The sequence below is a fragment of the Bactrocera latifrons genome, unplaced genomic scaffold (genome assembly GCF_001853355.1).
Source record: "Bactrocera latifrons isolate USDA-ARS-PBARC rearing strain unplaced genomic scaffold, ASM185335v1 scaffold_114, whole genome shotgun sequence".
Taxonomy (NCBI): Eukaryota; Metazoa; Arthropoda; class Insecta; order Diptera; family Tephritidae; genus Bactrocera; species Bactrocera latifrons.
In genome coordinates, this window is record NW_017534564.1 from 191270 (window position 1) to 212650 (window position 21381).

Consider the following 21381-nt stretch of genomic DNA (forward strand, 5'->3'; position numbering starts at 1 on the left):
GCCAGTTCGTCACTCCAACAGGCCACCGCCAATTGTTAGGCAACGGCGGCTGCTATTAAGGCAGTAGTTAAGCAGTAGTAGTGGCGGTGTGTGCGGCGGCTTGTTTGTCTGCTTGCCTGCCCGGTCATACCAGTCTAACCGCCACGTGCTGCCAAGCACGCTGAACCTGAAACGGAACATCAACAATCAACTATCACTCGGACGGTGGCGGCGACGCTGATGACACAAACTTACATCGCTAACACTATCAACAACGTGCTATCAGCCGATCAGCTGTGCGCGCTGACGCTAATAAACAAAACAAACGCTCAACAGCTGATGCGCTCCAGCTGAGCTGGGCTGGGTTGCGCTGGGCAAAGGCAAAGGCAAAAGTACCTAGTACTTTTTAATAAACCATGCATGCGATTGCTTACCCCACTGAGGCAGGGGAAGAGCGGCTGGCGGTCGCTAGGTAGGTACTTTGTGTAAAGTTGTCAGTCAACAAACTGTTTGGGCGGCAAAGTCGGCACCACGTCTCATCATCACCAGCACTTGTGTATGTGGCCCGCATGCGTATGCAAAACTCAATCGCGTACACAAGTCGCAATGAATGGGCGAGCGAAAAAGCATGCGCGCGACTTATGAGTGTTGACACAAAGCTATTAAAACGCGAGCGTGACGATGTGATTGCGATTATTTGCTAACGTACATTGCCTTGTAAATTATATCACGATCACGGTCTTTGCATTTTGAAGATGTTCGGAGCGTTTTTTTACTGAAGCGGCAAGGTTGCACGAAAGCCCATGCCAGCACGCTTTGATTAACCGCAATAATCAGTTCAAACACATTTAAAATGAGGCAAATAAAATTGAGTGTTTATATGAAACAAATTTTCGACATTTTTCTAGCTAAGTATATTGTAAGTTCAATCGAATATTTGTATATAGTCTAATTAGTGTCAATATGGCCACTTGGAAATAGAGACCATATAGTTTACTTCCGGGCTTTAAAAGTCTGCGAAATCTGAGCAGACACTGTTAGATATCAGCATAGAAATGTCTCTATTCGTCAAACTTATTACATATTTTTTAATTTCGGACACTGCGATGACAAAAACAAAATAAAAAATATGTCGGCTGTTGCAAATATTATTTTCTGCTCTGAAGATCGAAATCACAAAATAAAGTCGCCAATTTCTGAGTAACAACAATACCAACCTACGTTTTAGGACTCATCCTTCAAACTAAACAATTATAATTAAGTCTTTCAGGTTGAAATGTTGAAATAACAGAAGGCGCCAAGTAGGCTTCTGTTACCATGAGGTTTAATTTCTTCAATTGACTCAAGACGGTTTCCCCGTAGAGGTCGCTTGGGTTTGGTGAGTAGTAGTGGTGAGCTGTAGTCAGCAGTCAGGCGAATACGATTGTTGCGGTACGAAATTGGTTGAAAATTTGTCAGAAAACTTACTAAGAATCAATACACTATGAAACGGTGCATTATACCGGTGGAAAAATCAAGCGTTTTCGGTCCATAATTATAGCCTTTTTCACGAATACCGTGGCGCAAACGACGCTTAGCCCTCAAATAGTATTCCTTGTTGACGGTCTGGCCAGTCGGAAGGAATGTAGAGTGCCGATACTTTGATAATCGAAGAAAACTGTCAACATTACCTTGATTTTTAATCTACTTTCACATGTTTCTTTCAGCTTCGACTCCCCTTGATACGATATTCGGCCGATTGATCGTCTGTTTCCAGGTCGTAAGCATAAGCGGAAAGCATTGTTTCACAGACATTTACGCTGTTTTTTCGAAAAAATTTAGTGAATTTCGGAGCAACCGTGCTTTTACTTGTTTTAGATCCAAATGATCTTTCAAATTGGTTTCTACTGATCCTTAAGATATTCCAACGACGCCAGTAACGATCTCTGACTATTAATCGTCGATTCTCAAGCATCAATTCCTATACTTTATTGACGTGCTGATCATCAGTTGGTGTTGATCGTTGTTCTCGACCCTCTTTGAATAATTTGAACCAATCAAAAACACTTGCTCACGAAAAACATTTTTCACCAAAGGCCTTTTCATCATTCTTCGAATTTGCTGCCGTGATAACTCGAATACAAATGAATCGATCATAATGCCGTATTACATTTCTACCCTATAATCTGCTCTAGACCATCCAGCTTCTTCAAAATTAAACTTGATAAAGTATTATACGCAGAATACAAAGCATGAGCGGAGAAGGTTGAGACGCTAAAACATTAACTTTGTGATTGCCTAGCCTTCGGATTCAACCCCAGACCCGCTTGCGCTGCCTCGACTGTATTGAGAGTAGTGGTAATAATTCTTGTAGTCTCTGAGAAGATCTTTTATTCATTCCAGCAGTCCTTGTTTTCTGCCAGGTTGGCCTTGAAAAGGTCAGGAGATCTCGTCATATATCCACACTACCCACATAAAGTGGAAAAATCTCAACTCGTATACCGACCTTAGTCAAAGTAGTGTGAGCGCAGCTAAGCAATATCACACTTTAGCCTAAAATTTTTTATTATCATATTTTTTTTTATTAAAATATGTTATGAATGTTTGTTTCATTATAATTTTTTGTTAGTTCACATATTGTAAATTATTTTAAAATTTATTATTGCTTTTGTGTTGGCATTACTTCATCGTAATAAACTTAATGATCCGTCAAACATCACTGCCAGAGCAGCTTACACACACGCCAACAAACCCATACAAAAGCAAAGAATTTTAACATACACTTCTAATATTGTTGTTGTTGATTGTTTTTAAACTTATCTATACAACAAATTTCCCAATTTAAGAGTGACCCCCATTACAATGCCACGAAAAATGTGCTGAGCTACACGAAAAAATCATTAACAGCAGACAGAAATAGCAAAACAAAAGACTCAAAACACAAACCCCTGTGTGCAGTGTGTGCGGCGGCTTATTTCAGCCTAACAAATGGCATAAACAAAAGTACAGCACAACAACAACAATCAGCGAAAACCCAAACTTACAAGCGTTTCCGACAATATTTTCTTAGCTCAGCACATTTTTTATGATTTTAATTACTGAATGTAAGAGTAAATAGTTGTTGTTGTTGTTGCGCCACAACAGCGCACTTAAAGCGGCAGCAGCAACAACATACCAGCAATATTTGCAGGCAAATGAAAATCATCAAATAACTTAAACGATTGGCAAAAGGGGTAAAACAACAATAACAATTTACAGTTAAACTAACGAGTGAGCGCTAAAAGCATGCAAACGTGTACCGCCCGCCAGCACCACGTCTCGCCGCTCACCAACGCTCAGCGCAAATGTGTGCGCGCGCCTTGCTGCCTGCTGGGGCGTTCGTTCCCCCGTCTGGCTGTCTGACCTTTGCGCGGAGAAAACTCGCATAGTTGGCGTTTGCATTGCACGGCGAAAAAAACCCAGCCATTACATTGCGTTGGCGTTGCCGCGGCAGCCAGTTGCATGTGCGCCAGCCAGCGAGCGCGTCACATTGAATTCCAAACGGAAAAAAAACTAAATAAAATAAATGGCAAAATGACAGCGCATAACATATAGTAAATGCAATAGACACAACAACAACAAAGGTTTTGAAACGACGTTGGCACAGCCTCCGTGCAATAGAAACAGCAACAATAACAAATGCGCACTGCAATCTAACAGCGCAATTCGACTGTCTGCCGCAACCGCCTCACCATACGAACAGACGACATGAATTATTAAGACGCAGCTATGCGCTAGCGCTAGCTAACAACGAACAGCAGACCCCCATGGACCAGGCGCTCGAACAATTGCCGCAAACTGACTGTATTCAAGTACGCGCGCATACACATACATACTAAGAGTAAAGCAAGTATGTGTGCAGTGCCCGGGTAGGTGCGCTTTATGTGAATGCAACGCTGAAAAGTTTTTCATACAGCAACGAGACGCCGCCTCCGCCGTCGAGGTCGCCACAATGCTAACAATCAATCGATAGCCGCCATGCTGGAATTTCTATGAATTTTTTCTTTCAATTTCTTTGTTTCTAATCCCCAAGCCACAGTCGCTGGGCGCAGCGCTTTGAAGTTTTGCAGCCAATAGCTTGCAGCCTGGCTTTGGCGGTACAGAAAAGTTGTAGAGTATACTATATGATAGTTCTAAGGTAGATTACAAAAAAGATTGTTGCATTGAAAATACTTTGTTCAAGCAGTACGACAAGCACGAGAGACTATTTTAAATTTTTATAGATTTCCCTTATATTATAAAAAGTATATTCGTATTTCTAATCAAATTTCAACCAATTTTTTTATATTTATAATGAACCTTAATAAACTAAATTTGTACCATTTTGGTCGACCTCCTTTTGCCATTTTCCGCTAGAGACATTATTTCATCACTGTAGAACTTTTCTGGTTTCTCAGCGAAAAACTGCGACAAATGATTTTCACAGGGTTCTCTTGAAGTCAACTTTACTGCATTAAGGGAGTTCTGCATTGACCGAAACAAATAGTAGACCAATAGTGTAAGGTCAGAGCTATATTGTGGATGCATCAAAACTTCCAAGCCAAGCTCCCACAGTTTTTGCCGAGTCATCAATGATGTGTGTGATCCAGCGTTGTCCTGATGGAAGACGAAGTCCTTTCTGTTGATCAATTCTGGCCGTTTTTTCCATTACTTGCTTCAATCTCATCAGTTGTTGACAGTAAAATGTAGAATAAATCGTTCCACCATCCTAGAGCTGCTCATAATGGATGATTCCTTTCCAATCCCAAGAAACACTCAGCATAACCTTCCGAGGCGTCAAACGTGGCTTTGCGACCATTTTTTGAACTTCACCACGTTTGGACCATAATCTTTTTACCAAATTATTGTCGTTTTGATCCACTTTTCATCTCCTGTTACAATTTGCTTCAAAGATGGTTCGATTTCGTTTCGTTTCAATTAAGATGTGAATTTTTCCCATTATATTTTTCACAGACAATTCATGTGGCGCTCAAACATCGAGCTTCTTTTTCTAGCCAGCTTTTTTTAAATGGTTCAAAACCGTTTGATGATGGATTTTAAGTTCCTTAGCGATGTCATGGCTGCTTATGTGACGGGCCTGGTCAATATTTTTCATAATTTCATCGACTTTTTCAACGATAGGTTGACAAGAGCGAGGTGCATCTTTCACATCGAATTTCCAGAACGGAAGCGAACGAAACATTGTTGTGCTATACGAACTGATACAGCATCGTTTTCGTAAACTTCACAAATTTCATTGGTGGCTTGCGTGGCATTCTTCCTTTTTTATACAAAAAATTAAAAATGTAACAAGTTTCTTCATTATTTTTACTTATTTTTGAACAGCTGCAACGTTTTTTCAACTTTCCCGAATTTTTTTTTTTTTTTTTTTTTTTTAAATGAATCTTATTTTTACTTTTTTTTTTTTTTTTTTTTTGACACAATCTGATTGATGCACTGAAGATATACGNTAACAAGTTTCTTCATTATTTTTACTTATTTTTGAACAGCTGCAACGTTTTTTCAACTTTCCCGAATTTTTTTTTTTTTTTTTTGTTGTTAAATGAAGCTTAATCTCACCTTTTTCATACTTTATGTTATGACACAATCTGATTGATGCACTGAAGATATACGACCCCAACGACATCTATTGACAAAATGCAAAAAGACTTTTTCGAAAACCCAATATTTTATAAGGTCCCTGTCGTTTTTTTTTTTCTAGGTTCTTCAAACTTCGTGGTAAACTGAAGACATCATATTCGGGGTATAGAAAAACTTTATTCAATAAAAAAATATATTTTTCCCTAATTTTTTTACTAACCAAATAACCGTTCAAAACTTCTAAAACCGCAGTTAAGTTCGACTTGATTCAATTTTGGTGGTGTCGCAACCACTATCGAATAATCACAGAAGTATTTAGTCTCGTTAGCAACGGTAAAGATCCGAAACCTGTATGAAGACGAGAAAAAACGCCAAAAAGGACAAAGCCAGGGCTGAAAAGGCGCGGTTTGCGGGGTGTGTACAAAGTCATAAAACAACCAAAAGCCAACATTTAACATGGAGTTGAAAAAGTATTTTCGTGTTTATCTGTTTTCGGCAGAGAGCAAAAAATCTGCAAGCACCTAACGACAATAAAGCAAACATTTTAACAGCAACAACGCAAAACGCCACATGCATTGGCAAAATCCAAAGAGACCTATGTGCGTGTGTATGTATTTAGATGTGTAGACAAGGCTTTTGGTATATATGAGACGAGAGCACATCATCGACAAGACACTAAAATAATAACAACAACAACAAGACACAAAGTTTTGTGACCCAAGCGATTAACGAAAAAGAGCAACACTGACAATGATGTTAAAAGGAAAGAGAATACAATGACGATTTTTTCAGCCAACTTTTCAGTTAGCTTCAACTACACGCAAACAGCGGGAGAAGTGATGATAATGGAGCTGGTGCTAGTGCTGGTGCAATGCTGATGCTGATGCTGGCAATGGTGATGGTGGCGAAGGAGGCAATAAGAAATAACATTGCCATGTCTTGCTGATGGCAGTGCATAAAACATAAAATACAAACAACAACAAGGACAAGAAGAAGCATGCAGACATGCACGCACACATGTCTGAGTAAATAATACAGCGAAGTAAAGAAATACAGAAAACAAGAATTACAAAATAAAATGGAATATACAAAATAAAAGAGCAACTCTATGCCTCGATGTTGAGAAACTGACAACCGATGCGATGAGAAGTGGAAAATGTAGCGAGTTGAATTGGAAATATATAGAAGATTGAGATGAAGAAACTCAAAAAGGTGCAGACTTATAGCTATGATAGAGCAATAAGACGGTAATAAACAAAAACGAATGTGAGAGCAACACAAAAGAGATGAAGGCGAAGTCACAGATCAAGGGAAAACGGCCAAAGACAGTAAAAAACATCGATACAATAACAATTATTGGGCATAAACAAGCGATTCGAATAACAATAACGAACTGAAGTGAACAAGCAAAAGCAAAAATCTCAACGAACAAACAAACGAAAGACTTAAGTCACAAACGCTGATCCAAATTACAACTAACGAGCGCAGCGCCTACAGGTACAGCGAACAAACAACAAACGCAACTAGTGGACGTAGATAGGGAAGAGAGATCGTGCTGTGCTCAAGCATTTGTACCGGAGAGTTGGCGAGAGGTTTCCCAACACAGCTTACAGGTACACACAACATAGCATCCACAAGCGACAAAGCGGCCGACTGTGTATCAGCAAGCAAGCAAAGTAGCGAGTAAACACGTCGAAAGCCAACCAGCTGAGCTCGGCTGCCATAAATACATATTTGTCGCTTTACGGCCAAAACAACGCTTCAGCTCGAATCCAAGAGAAAGGAGAAGGCGAGAGAGCGCGCACACACACATATTTTACTAAAGCGAGTAGAGAGAGCTACAGCGCATGCAATGACGTAGCACAAATATAACACGCAAACGCCTGCTAATGTAGTATGCAGCCAGCCAAAGTAACTAAGTCGCTGCGGTAACACCGACTGGCACGCAATGCTGCCACAAATACAAAGATTGCCACACCGCTGCCACCAAATCAGTCTATAGACTGACTCAAGGCAATTTTTGCGCAGCATAAATACTAACCACTAACCACCTAGCTACCACGATCATAGTACTGCCACAACGACCTCGCCAGCAGTGGCTGCCAGCATAGCTGTGCAAACTTTGACTTGGCATGCGGACGTCGTGCGCTCCACGCGAATGCAGTGAGTGCGCATTGCCACTTACACACAACACCACACACTAAAGGGGTCGACACAGGTAACGATCGCGCGGCGCGGAGACAACCAGCCATGCAACCAATCTGCGCTTGGCCTTTTGCAGTATGACAGAGAGTGTGCCTTCGGCTTTCTTCGCATGGAGTTAGAGGAAAAGTGCTTTGGCTAAGTGGCATGGCAGCTAAGAGCAGCTTTGGTACTTGATGTAATGGTTGAAATTGAAGCTGCAGCCAGTCGGTTACATGCAAATGCTATTTGCGGGCGCGTGGGCATCATGCATAAATAGCAATTGTTGGCTGACACAAATTTTTTGAGAGAAACTTGTAGCTTTAACATAGGATGTACATATGTAAGATTTTATTTTATTGATAGTCGAAAAAGTCTTTTCGTATTTCTAATCACATTTCAACTCATTTTTTTATTTTATAATGAGCTTTTATGAACCACATTTTGCCAGACCATTTTGGTCGACCACTTTTTGTCATTTTTCTACAAGAGACCTTATTCCATTAGCGTGAAACCATTCTGGTTTCTCGGCGATAAACTGCGACAAGCGATTTTCACATGCTTCTCTTGAAATCAACTTTACTCCATTAAGGGAGTTCTGCATTGACCGAAACAAATGGTAGCCCTTTCCGTTGACCAGTTCTGGCCGTTTTCTGATTGCTTGCTTCAATCTTATCACTTGTTGACAGTAAAATATAGAAGCAATTGTTCATAGCTCATAGTGGATGATTCCTTTCCAATCCCACCAAACACTTAGCATAACCTTTCGCGCCGTCAAGCTTGGCTTTGCGACCATTTGCTGAGCTCCACCACGCTTGAACAATGATCTTTTTCGCACATTATTGTCGTATTTGATCCACTTTTCGTCTCCTGTTACCATACGCTTCCGAATGGAAATCGATTTCATTTCGTTTCAGCAAAGAATCGCAGATGTGAATTTGTTCCATTATATTTTTCACAGAAAATTCATGTTTTTAAATGATTCAAACCCGTTTGATGATGAATGTTAAGTTCCTTAGCGATGTCATTGCTGCTTAAGGGATAATCTTTTCTATAATTTCATCGACTTTTTCAAAGATAGGTTGACCACAGCGAGGTGCATTTTTCACAATAGAATTTCCAGAACAGAAGCGAGCGAACCACTGTTTACTACATGAACTGATACAACATCGTCTCCGTAAACTTCACAAATTTCTCTGATCGCTTGCGTGGTATTCTTCCCTTTTTATACAAAAATTTCAAAACATAGCGAATTTCTTCATTATTTTCACTCATGAATATCTGTAACTTTTTTTCAACTCCCCGAATTTAATTTGTCTGCTAAATGAGAAGATTAAAATCTCACCTTTCCAACGCCATATGGGATGACACAATGTGATTGCTAGCACTAGAGATATGCGACTGCAACGACATCTATTGACAAAATACAAAAAGACTTTTTCGAGTACCCAATATTTAAGAACACTATTATCATTTCAGGTCTCGAAAAGTAACGGATGTTTGCCAGTGACGACGCTAAAGAAAAGTCTATGAGTTGTTAACATCGGGGAAGGTTTTGAAAAATTTCAGAATAAGTTAAGCATTCTGCCTACCGAAACGCATTGATCATTTTGGTAAACTGAACTGAGATTTATAAAATTTCGATTGCATAAAAATCGCCACACCGAACCAGTTAGTTGGGTATTCAAATTAGCCGACGAAAATGAGTAAACAATTTTTGATTTCAATTTCGAAAATTGTACCGCTGATTATGACACAAATTAAAATAAGTAAAGACAAACGAAGCGAAAAGCGATAAAAACACGAAAAACAAGTGAACAGTAAACCAAAAAAAGGAAAAAAGATACAAAACAAAGACAGCGCACAGAGCACATGATAAACTGGCTCAGAGCAGACTGAAATGTTTGGATTACCACGTTTGCTACTTACTTAGTAGATGGTTGAAATGCGGCCTGGGTTTGGCACAAGAGGGGCGCGCCGAAGGAAATGTACCAATCAAGAAACAAGTGGACCCGGTTCAAACTGCCAGAGAATGTTTATCACAGCGACCGGCTTAAGCTGCCGGGCCATCGTGGTCCACAGCGCGGGGATCAGGGTAGTCGCAGCTAATAACGAAACTGGTCACCAATGCAGCGACAGCAAGGCGTACAGGTAAAAGGCACCAGGCGGTGGGTTGATAAGAAACCAGTAATATCGTTGGCGAGGCACTTACCGAGTTCATAAGGCGCAAGTGTTTTGTAGTGGTGGAGCGGGGAGTGGGGATCGTGGTACGTCAGTTGGTAAACAAGCATGTAGCGTGCGCGGAACACGCATGCAAAAGTTATTGCCGCTGATTACCGCGCACTATTGTGGTTGGCTTTGTTGTCGCTGGCTGGTGAAGATGTTTGTTATTATTTCTTGACGTTGTTGGATTGTCGCGTCTGCGTTTGTTTTGTTTTGATTTGCTTTGCATCGCTTGCGGATTTGTTATGTGAATGACAGTTTTCGCGATTAAGCGGTGGCACTGACTTGAGCCATGCCATTTCAATGGTGCAATGATGGTGTTGCATGTGTAGTATGTTGCCAGGACAACAATTGGCGCTGCGCATTGAAGTGTAATGTTGAGCGATGGAATTGTTGTGCAGTAATGGCGCCTAAAGGATTAAGTGAAGCAGCAACGTATGCGCGAATGAACTGTACGAACGTAGCTTTGGTCACTGGATTGCATCTAAATGTGTGAACGGTTGAAATATTTTATTGTAATGTTCGCGCTTTGCAGTAAAGGCTAAACTGATTTTTTTTTAAATTGCTGGCGTAATGCTGGTTATTACAATACTACTAATAAACTGAAGAGGTTTGAAAAGCTTATAGCTGTAACAAAACTGTTTAAGAGTTGCAGTATAGTTCAAAATATTTTCGAAAAGTGTTGCCACCCTAAAATTTGTTAAAAATATTATTTTTAGAGTTGCCATGTGGTTCAAAATATTTTGGAAAAGTGTTTTAATAGTTTTTTAAGAGTTGACATATGATTCAAAATGTTTTCGAAAAGTGTTGCAACAACAAAATTTATTAAAAATAATTTTTTAAGAGTTTACATATGGTTCTAAATATTTTGGAAAAGTGTTGCAACCCTAAAAATTGTTAAAAATAATTTTTTAAGAATTGCGATATGGTTCAAAATATTTTCGAAAAGTGTTGCCACTTAAAAATTACAAATATAACATATACAAACTGACCCTTCAAAATCAAGTCCTTACTTCGAAATTTTTTCTAGTTATTAAGATATCTTCACAAAATTCGGCATAGATTATTAGCCACGCACCTATGAGCGCTGTTATAGCTTCGGTGCAATCAAAATTTACTTCTTTTTCTTATCTATGAACTTTGTTAAACTTTTGAAAACGACGACACCAGCTCTCATTAATATCGTTATAAATTTATATTTTTCACAGAGCTTTTAACTGTTAATTTTAATAATTTTATTATTTCATGATTTTTCTCCTAATCAATATCGATAGACTCTTACAGGCTAAATATCTCTTTCTTCGCTTTACTTACATAATACGCATTTGATTGTAGTTAGGTTGTGAATGTTGTTGTTGTAGCCATTAATATGGTTGACATCGATTTTCTTGCTAGTTGTAGTTGTGGCTACAATTTCTGTATGGTGTTGTTATTGTTGCTTTGTGTCAGCAGCTGGCCGTACAGCCACCAATAATTACATTTCTTCGCGTCTATTTGGCACTCAGGTGGCTGGCTATTTCAGCATTTCTGTTCACTAATAGTCGTCAGTGGTAACTGCTGTTGCTGTGTTGTTGTTCGACTGATTGCCTGGTTGTCTAGTTGTCTGGTTGCTTGCCTGTTTAGGTGACAGTTTCTGGATTATATTGACTCATAACAAAAACATAAGGAAATCATAACTTTTTCAAAGCACTACCACTTCATTTCACTTCAATACTGGCTATGCTTGCATATGAGTTTGTATGTATGTGTTTGGAATTTTGTTTTATTTTTTATTATATACTAAATAAATAGCTTTCTTTGTGTATGTATTGGTGTGAGTATTGGCACATAAATTCACTGATTTAATTTCTATTCGTTTCCGGTTAAATTAATAATTTCATTTTTTTCGCTGTGACTGTAACAAAACGTTGTTGTTATTGTATATGTTTATTTTTTACTGTTTTTGGTCACTTTCCGCACACTTGTGTAACACTTTCCATATATTTTTTCAATATTTGCAATTGTTTGCTTTGCCTGCACTTTGTTATTGTAGAAATTTTATGAATTTTTTAAATTTGTTTTTATTGTTGTTATGCGCGCTGCTGCATTGCAATTGCACTGTAATAAATATAAAACAATTTTTTATTTCAATTTTATTGCTTTATAGCGCTAATGCCTGTGTATGTGTGCTTAAGTGTGTGTATGTGTATTTGTTTCTTTCGGCTGACAGGAGCGCTGCGACTTTAAGGCCACATTTATTGCAACGAGATTGAAGTAATTTAGTCGTTAAAAATTAATAACATGTTTATATTAAGCTGCGAAATTTATTTCGCTTATAATTCTTCAAAGACGCGGCAAACTCCTGCCTGCAAATAGTTAAGTGCGCTTACCCACAACCAGCGCCATGCATAGCTAAGCCACCCCTCAACGTCACAGCCTTGGGTCTGCGCGCTCAGCTTGCTGCAGACATAAACGCGCAGGCGCATGCGCACTAGCAATCAACAATCGGCTATGGTCGCGCGACGCGCACAGGCGGAAGGGTCTGAAACCAATTGCTTTGGCTTGATGGTGTGTTGCACAACACTGCAACAACTACAGACAAGTAAAAGTCAGTAAAAACAACAACAACAACCAACACTTCAATCGACGTTAAATCTTTTGACTCTTTTATTTCTGATTTTATTGTTATCACAATTTTATATGCGTGTTGTTGGCGTTGTTGTAGCGATGTGGTAAGTGTTTGTTATTATGCCTTTTCCTTCACTTCGTTTTTATATTATTACAATTAATTTTATTATATTTCTCATTTGATTACATTCCGTGTGTTTTTCCATTTAATGATTATTTATTTCGCTTTGCCTTTTTTACCTCTTACCATATTTCTGTGAGCCATTTGCATTGCTTTTTACTACAAGTTTTAGTAAAGGTGAAGGTACTCATACCGATATGGGGGGATATTTGAAGAGTTCACCGGTGACTTGAACTTTTTCCAACCCTCAAAATATGTAAACAACAAATCAAACACGAAATCAAATAAGAAAATATAAACGCTTGGCTAAAATCACCTGAACAATGACTGGTTTGGTGGCAATGACGCTGTGACGCTGACAATGAAGGGCAAAATGATGATGAGAAAAAGTACTGTTGCATTACGAAAGAAATGTGGTAGATGAGGTTGATAAGTAGGAGCAAAGAAATGAAATGCTAAAGAAGTACTTATATGATAACATACAAGGCAACATATATCTACATATATTTATTTATGTACTTAAAAACACCACAGAGGTCAAAGTCGCTGAGGTAGAATATTTAGGAAGAAGTTTACAAGTTGTGAGAAGAAATAATTCTCGATGTAGTCTAAGCTAATGTATTCAGTTATTTCTAATGCAACTTATTTGAAAATGTACTTCAGCTCATAAAATAATGTAATTCAAAGATCTGAATCAATCAAGAAAAATGAAAATTCATTTTGGTAATCAAAAAGAAATGTAGTGTAATCAAAGCATTTTAAAAATTTTTGAACCAACTTCGATCCAAATATGAAAGATTTATACAAAACTACTTAAATACTTGAAGTAATGCAAGAGTAATACAATGTTTTTCATTTTAACTGTTTATATAAAATACACACACATATATTATTCAACTTCAAAAGTATAAAAAAGTACGCGGTTTTTATATAACTCATTAATAGGGTATTTTTAATTTCCTCTTTTTAAATACTCTAATTCGAAATAACCACTTTTTTTGTGCAGACTATTTCCGTTTTAATTTCATGAAAATCCAAGTAATTTAAACGCATTTCGCATGACGCTGTCCCACATACTATCTACCTCATATATTCTTCTTTGGTCTACAATCATTACAATCTAAATACTAAATACAAATTTATGTATTACTTGTATTCCCAGCATTGTTTATTTGATTTTTTTTTTTTTGCTTGGTTTCTTGTGCGCCTTATTTTTGCTGTTTCTTCATTCTCTTGTAGTGGTTTTTCAGGTTACTAACTGATGAACTACACGACTGTGTTAGCTCATCGGGCTTGGTATGTGTTTGTTGTTGTTTTACTTGTTTTCATTATTATTAATTTTGTTATTGTCATATCAGCTGTTTTCATCTCTTAAAATGCGCCAAAAATGCTGGTTTTGTGGGATTTCCGCGCTAATTTTTAAACATTAGTAATTTTCGTATTTCCGTTATATCTAGTTGCGGCATTTTTTGAGACAAGTGCAAGGCTAGTGTAAATGTACAAATTGTATGTGACGCTAGTGATATAATTATTTACATATATTTTGATTTATGGGCTTAATCATCAGTATTTTTCTGTAAAATTCGTAGAATTCCAGCTGAGAAAATATAAGAAATAAACCACAATTGTTGGTGAGAACGTTATTATTTATAATATAAATTCAGATCATGGCGGGAAATCGCTAAAAATTGCTTTCACTTTTATGATGTATGAACAAGGCTTTAAAGTGGCGACTTCGTGAAGACGACAAATTAAATTGGTGATAAAATTGTGTTCTTATTGTTCTCTACAAAACTTGTTTGGTGGATTAGTAGCTTTGAATATATCATACAAATTTATATTTGCCCCACTGATATACATACATATATTGTTAAACTTTTGTAATATCCATCAGTAAGCTTTTATGATATTTTGAGTACGAAATTTGTATTACCCCGCACGCCGAAGGCCCCATAAAGTATATATTTAGATACATATATTGGGTAGTCAAAAAAGTTTTTCGTGTTTTGTTAATAGATGTCGTTACAATCGCTACCAATCACATTGTGTCATACAACTGTTGAAAAAGTGAAATTTTAAGCTTCTTTTAACGAAAAACTCAAATTCGGGGAAGTTGAAAAAAAGTTATAGTTATTCATGAGTGAAAATAATGAAGAAATTCGCTATGTTTTGAAATTTTTGTATGGAAAATAGAAGGATACCACGCAAGCCACCAATGAAATGAAGTTTACAGAGACGATGCTGTATCAGTTCGTATAGCACAACAATGTTTCGTTCGCTTCCGTTCTGGAAATTTCGATGTGAAAGATGCACCTCGCTCTGGTCGACCTATCGTTGAAAAAGTCGATGAAATTATGGAAAATTGATGAGGACCGTCACATAAGCAGCCATAACATTGCTAAGGAACTTAACATTCATAATCAAACGATTTTGAACCATTTAAAAAAGGTTGTCTACAAAAAGGAGCTTGATTATTTGTTGAAACGAAATGAAATCGAATCATTTTTGAAGCAAATGATAACAGGAAACAAAAGTCGGATTAAATACAACAATAATGTGCAAAAAAGATCATGGTCCAAGCGTGGTGAAGCTCAAAAAGTGGTCGCAAAGGTAGGTTTGACGCCTCAAAAGGTTATGCTGAGTGTTTGTTGGGATTGGAAAGGAATCATCCACTATGAGCTGCTCCAGACTGGTCGAATGATTGGTTCTACATTCTACTGTCAACATCTGATGAAATTGAAGCAAGCAATCGGAAAAAACGGTCATATATGATCAACAGAAATTGCTTCGTCTTTCATGAGCATAACGCTAGACCACACACATCTTTAGTGACCAGGCAAAGACTATTTGGCTTAGGAAGTTTCGATGCATCCACTATATAGCCCTGTCCTTGCACCGTCGGAATACCATTTGTTACGGTCAATGCAGACCTCCCTTAATGGGATAAAGTTGGCTTCAAGAGAAGCCTGTGAAAATTTCTTGTCGCAGTTTTCGCCGAGAAACCAGAAAAGTTTTACACTGATGGAATAATGCCTCTAGTGGAAAAATTTCAAAAAGTGTTGGACCATAATGGTACATATTAGGTTGCCAAAAGAGTATTGCGGTATTTTCGCTAGTTGGCGCTGAAAGCGCGTAGTTCTAGTTTTATTCGTCGCATCGGATCATGCTATACCTTTTTGGAAAGCCCATTTGTGGAGCCGATACAGTTTCCATTTCCACCGCACTACGATGGTTTCAACGTTTTCGTTCTGGTGTAGAGGTGGTCGAAGATGTGCCACGCTCCGGAAGGCCTGTCGTCGAAAATTGCGATAAAATTACTGAATTGGTCGAAAGAGACCGGCATAGTGGCAGACGTAGCATCGGTCAAGAGCTAAAGTTTGATTAGAAATACGAAAATATTTTTTCGACTTCCCTATATATACTTACTGCTAGCTTGAATACTTCTCGCCAGTAGCAATATGTTTTAAGTACTTTTGGAACATATTAGTAAATAAATATCATTAAAATATCTATTCTAATAAAATAACTTATTATTAACTTCTTTAAAAGTTAGTTACAAGCATAAAAAGTTAAAGTTTTAAAATTGTTAAATTTTTTTTTTTTTTTTTTTTTTTTTTTTTTTTTTTTTTTTTTTTTTTTTTTTTTTTTTTTTTTTTTTTTTTTTTTTTTTTTTTTCGAAAGTAAACAAGTAAATTCTAATGTGAAAAATCTCGCGTCAAGAATATCTTATTGCGAACAGGCATGATAAAGTGAAGAGGGCAAGAACTATTAATCTATTTCTTGTAATTCGCAACGCTTTTGGCTATTTGGCAAATTTTTATTTATAGATGCGAATAAGAATATGAGTTCAACGCTTAGCCAGAAGCGCATAATAATTTCACCAATTTCTTTGCACAAATTTTTTAATATTGATTTTACTTTTACCCAGCGCCTTTCGACTGCTGGTGTTGACTTTTTATTCTGTTTTCATTTCCAATTTATTGTTTGTGATCTGACTAAGAAAAAAGCGCGTCTTTGCTAATTAACACTTTTTTGAACACAGCGCTCCCGCACGCATACACACATACGCAGACGCAGACACAGACGGGCGGTCCAATGGGTTTTATGTTACAAACACTAGCGTATACCTATACACACGCGTCACGTTGCTGTATATGTGTGTGTATATGTGTATACCAGTTGGCAATATCGACTCACATCACTGCACCAACACAACGACACGTGAATGGGAAGGCACGAGAAGCGCGCGCCGCGCGTCTTTTACACAAAACACTGTTGGCATTCTGTTGTTGGCGAATTTGCACTGCGGCACAACAATAATAACAACAACTTTGACGTTAAACGCGTTGTACACGGACACATTACAGTGTATATATTATTCTTTTCTTTACTTTTTTTCAATCTGTTATTTTATATTTTTCACTCGAATGTGCGGCAGCCACGCGCGCCTTCAGCAAACACCAACAAAATGTTTGGTTTAATTTTACTAAAATTTTTATATTTATTGAAAATCACAAACTCCAGTTCGCTGCTCGCATTTGGAAAGGCACAATTCAATCACTTTTGAAGCACAATAATAATTTTTTAAAAAATTTTCACACAAATCAACACAAATAATTTATGCTCGTTTTTCGCCTTCGCTTTGCGCTTGTTGTAATTCTTAATGATTTGCAGCTAAAACACTCACTGGCTCACTGCCGCAACGTTGCGTGGCATATTTCATGTGGAAATATTTGATTTCTTGTATATTTTATTTGAGGAAAAATGTGAATTTGTTTGCTCGATCGAAAACAAAAAATATCACGTCTCGAACTCGACTATTATTTTGTGTGTGCTGTGATGTGGAGTGTGTTGGAGTGGAGTGGTGTGGTTGGTGCCCAAAAGGTGTACAAACCACATAAACGAGCGAATGAGGCAACCAACGAGTGTACGAGCGAATCTATAAAGCGGACACTAAGGCAGTCAGTCAGCTACCCAGCGACCTAGCGAATTAGCCACCAAAAACCAACGATAGCGTGCGAGCGCACAGTCCACACAGATGCAGGCGCTGTGGCGTGTAATCTCAGCTCACGCGTGTGCCTCTCATGCTCGTCAACAACGACAACAGAAACAACAATACCTGTGAGTTAGTTGCGAGAAGCGCCTACCTGTGCCGCGCTATTACCTGTATGCCAGCCGACGCCTAGAAGTGCAGTGTACGTGTATCGAAAGCGGAGCGCATGCACGAGAGTGCGCACTGTGCGCTCTGAAACACCTGTAGCGCAAGCGTTTGCTCCTATGTGTGTGTGAGAGCGCGCGCTTTGTGGAAAGTGTCTGAAAAGGTAATTTGCTTTTTATGGTTTCATCTCTGTAACGCATACAAGCGCGCGCTGCACATACACACACTCAAGCGCTACCCTCCTGCTGTGTTGCTCATTTCGTGCATTAATGTATTTGTGTGTAATAAAATCATCGATTGTTTTATTATGTTTGTGTGTGCGCAGGTACTTTTTTCACATGGACGTAACGTGGGAGCGGTGCGCGCGGTGTTGGCGGCAGTGACTTCCAAGCGCACAACCGTCGGTGGTTTCTGCGCACTATAACCAAAGATTCAAGTCACAAACTTTACGCTGCGCACACGTTTTTACCCTCACTAGCTTGATTGCTTAGCTTGTTTGGGTGCTGTGCTATTGAGGTTTTGTGGATACAGTGGGACGTGGAGCATATACATTTTTTTGGGAATAAATTTAAAATATTTTTTTTTATAGATTAATTGAGTCATAATTATTTTCTACACTAAGAATAATGAGAAGAAGGAATAGTTCGTCTATGGTTCGCATTAAAGATATGTTTTATACCTTATAAGCCCGATGAGAATTACAAAAGTGCACTCAGTAGAGATATGTAAATTTTATTTGACATTACCTTAACAAGTTTTTCAGTGGTTAGTGAAGTGTATCAATTAAAGTTTACGGGTTTCAAAGAATATTAAATTCTAAAATATTGTCCTATGTTTTTTTTTGTTGAGGACTTTGGACAGAAATGGCTCGCAGTTTTTACTGAAATTTTTATAAAAATGTCTGCCAAAAAACTAATTTTCAGTTTTTCACTTTAGATGATCCTATAAGGAGTGGCGCATTTTTTTTTCGAGGATTCACGGGGAATGGTATCGCAATGGCTGAGTTAAAATTTCAGAATTTCTTCGTTAGTAGTGTATGTTTGTAACGATAAAAAATTCTAATAAAATATTTAATTTTTTATATGAGAAAAAAAGTTCCATGTAAGCCCTTAAGAAGTACTCTTCATCAAAATTACTCAAATTTTTTTATAAATTTCCTTTCGAGCGAAATTTCAACATTGTATTTATTTTAATTAATTTTCCCCGCAATCAACACACTGTGCTTAACAATTGCCAACAGCACTCCCTCAAACTGAACTCCGCTTGAAACCACCAAAAGTACCGACATTCAATTTCAAATTCGATTCATATCGGAACGGTGGTTGGTGATGGCGCAGCAGCAGCAGCAGCAGCAGCAATGGCGATGGCTCACACTCCCACCGTCACCAAAGGAGCGTAGCGCGCAGCAGTAACCAGCCGCACCAACAATGCTCGTGGTAACAACAACAAATATTGGTAATATTGGTGTGTCGCTATGATGCTATGCTGAATACACGTGCACACATATACACACACACACAAGCACAAAAACAGACTATAGGGGCAGCATACATACATCTGTAGGCGCATAAAAATGAGTGCCTAATAAATAGCGTGCGTAAGTCTCGCGCTAGAAACAGCTATTGGAATGTGTGTGTATGTATTAGTGGCGTTGGGAGTGTGTGTGTGTAGATGTATGCTCGTTGGTTAGGGATAGTATGGTTAAGTGCTGAAATCAAAAAGCCAAACGCTGCAATTGTAGTCGTTCAGAATAATAATGACCGCAGTGGCGGTTCAAGCGAAATTTTCGCAAAGGAGCGAATCGCTTCAGCCATGGATCGGTGAAAATAAAAAAAATATTTAGATAATATCGATTTAATTAATAATTGATTCAATTTTAACAAATCCACACAATTAAAGATCACAAGTTCTTTAGGCGCCAAATATTTCGTTAAACAAAATCTTACACGTTCACACACTTCTGCTACTTTTTGTAAAGGTTTGGGAGCTGATGTCACAAAATTTTACCCCTTTTGTCAAAATTTTTTAAACTATCGATCATTTTGCTAACCATGTCGTGGACATACCACATATTCTATGGGTAATACACGCAATTATTGTTCATGGAGGGAATCCGCCACTGTGTTGAGAAATTATACACGCCGAAGGGATTAATTTCTTGGCAACATCAAAGCAGCAGCCGAATACGTCAGTATATACATATAAACGCTCATAACTATGTTTTATAGCTTTTAACAAACTTATGGAGCTTTTGGCTAAAGTCCGTAAAAAGTTTATGATTTTCTTACGAAGAGAGAATTTCTCCAAAAAGCCTTTTGATCTTCAATTTTGGTTTAAATTATCAGTTTCCTTGGTAGCTGTGTTAGTTACCATTCAGACAGAGTAGCTCCTTCATTGAGTGCAATTCAAGGCCTCCTGATATTAGGTTTTTTATTTTTTTAACCCACCATTGAGCCCTCAATGAGTTTGCGTCTTCAGCGAATGAAGTACCTATGAACCCAGCGCAGTGTTCGGTGATCAAAATAAGTCTAACCCTTGAGGCTTTCTAAAATTCATACAAATACATAAAAATAGTTTTCAACTTAGGTTAGGTTAGGTTAATCTGGTAAGCCAATAAGCCTCACATAGACCAGTTTTGGTTCACATGGTACCAGATAGAGTTCAGTTCTTAGGTCCAAGAGAAGTAGTCATCTTTTAGGATGCCTGCGCTTAACGCGAATTTTAACTTAAGTAAGATCGAAAAATGTGGGAGCTAGCTTTTCCGTCATATTATTATTATTAACAATAAATTTGTTGGACCAAACATTTTTCTTCTGTTAAATTTGGCGTAACCCCATAAAATTGCGCAAGGAAATTCCAGCGATCCAGAGCCCACTCACTGATTTCATGCTCCATTGGTTTTCCAATTTTCAGTTTGAACTTGCGCCGCCACTGCTGTTAACGGCTAGTGGGTAGAAAGGCAAAGCAGAGAGATAGTCGAACCTTACTAGACGAAAAGAGCTCCATGCTGCTGCCTGCCACAAGGCACGCTCAGGACTATTTGCTGCAAGTAGCTGCATTTTTAAGAAATTAAATATGTATATATTAACTTAGTAGAGTCTTTGACTATGCCAAAAAATGGGGAATTAAAAACAAATCAGAAATATACATATAGACTTCAGAGTGCAACAAGTGGCATTCCGTTAGAAGATAAATAAAAGGTAAATTAAAAATTAATGCAAACTCAGAGCCGTCGCATGCTTGCATATGTTCGACTGCATTTGGTATTATAATGAGCATTTGACCAAGCCAGTTCATTAGACAATGAATAAAAAAGAAAATACGAGACATAAAATGAAAGAGAACTCAAAACAAAACACCGTTTATTTCAATTGTCATTTCTTTTGCTTGTGGAATTCTGCTGTCAAGTCAGTCAATTTTTAATTCGATAGTTTTACACTTCATTGTTTCTAGTTGGAGTAAACGAATATATTAACTGAATTGAAGCAAAAATGTACGTGTGTGTGTATGTGCT

The 21381-nt window shown here is 38.0% G+C and overlaps 1 long non-coding RNA gene across 3 annotated transcripts in view; it reads right to left on the minus strand.

Moving 5' to 3' along the window:
• The window catches only part of LOC108975997, a 33758-nt gene extending 16084 nt beyond the window's left edge, over window positions 1-17674 (minus strand). Inside the window, exons 1-2 of one of the 3 annotated variants that reach the window (XR_001993915.1) lie at window positions 17604-17674; window positions 11296-12078 (exon numbers count right to left, since the gene is read on the minus strand). This is a non-coding gene — a long non-coding RNA (uncharacterized LOC108975997). The other 2 variants (XR_001993909.1, XR_001993913.1) reach the window with 2 other exon arrangements.
• Window positions 17675-21381: the final 3707 nt, after the last annotated feature.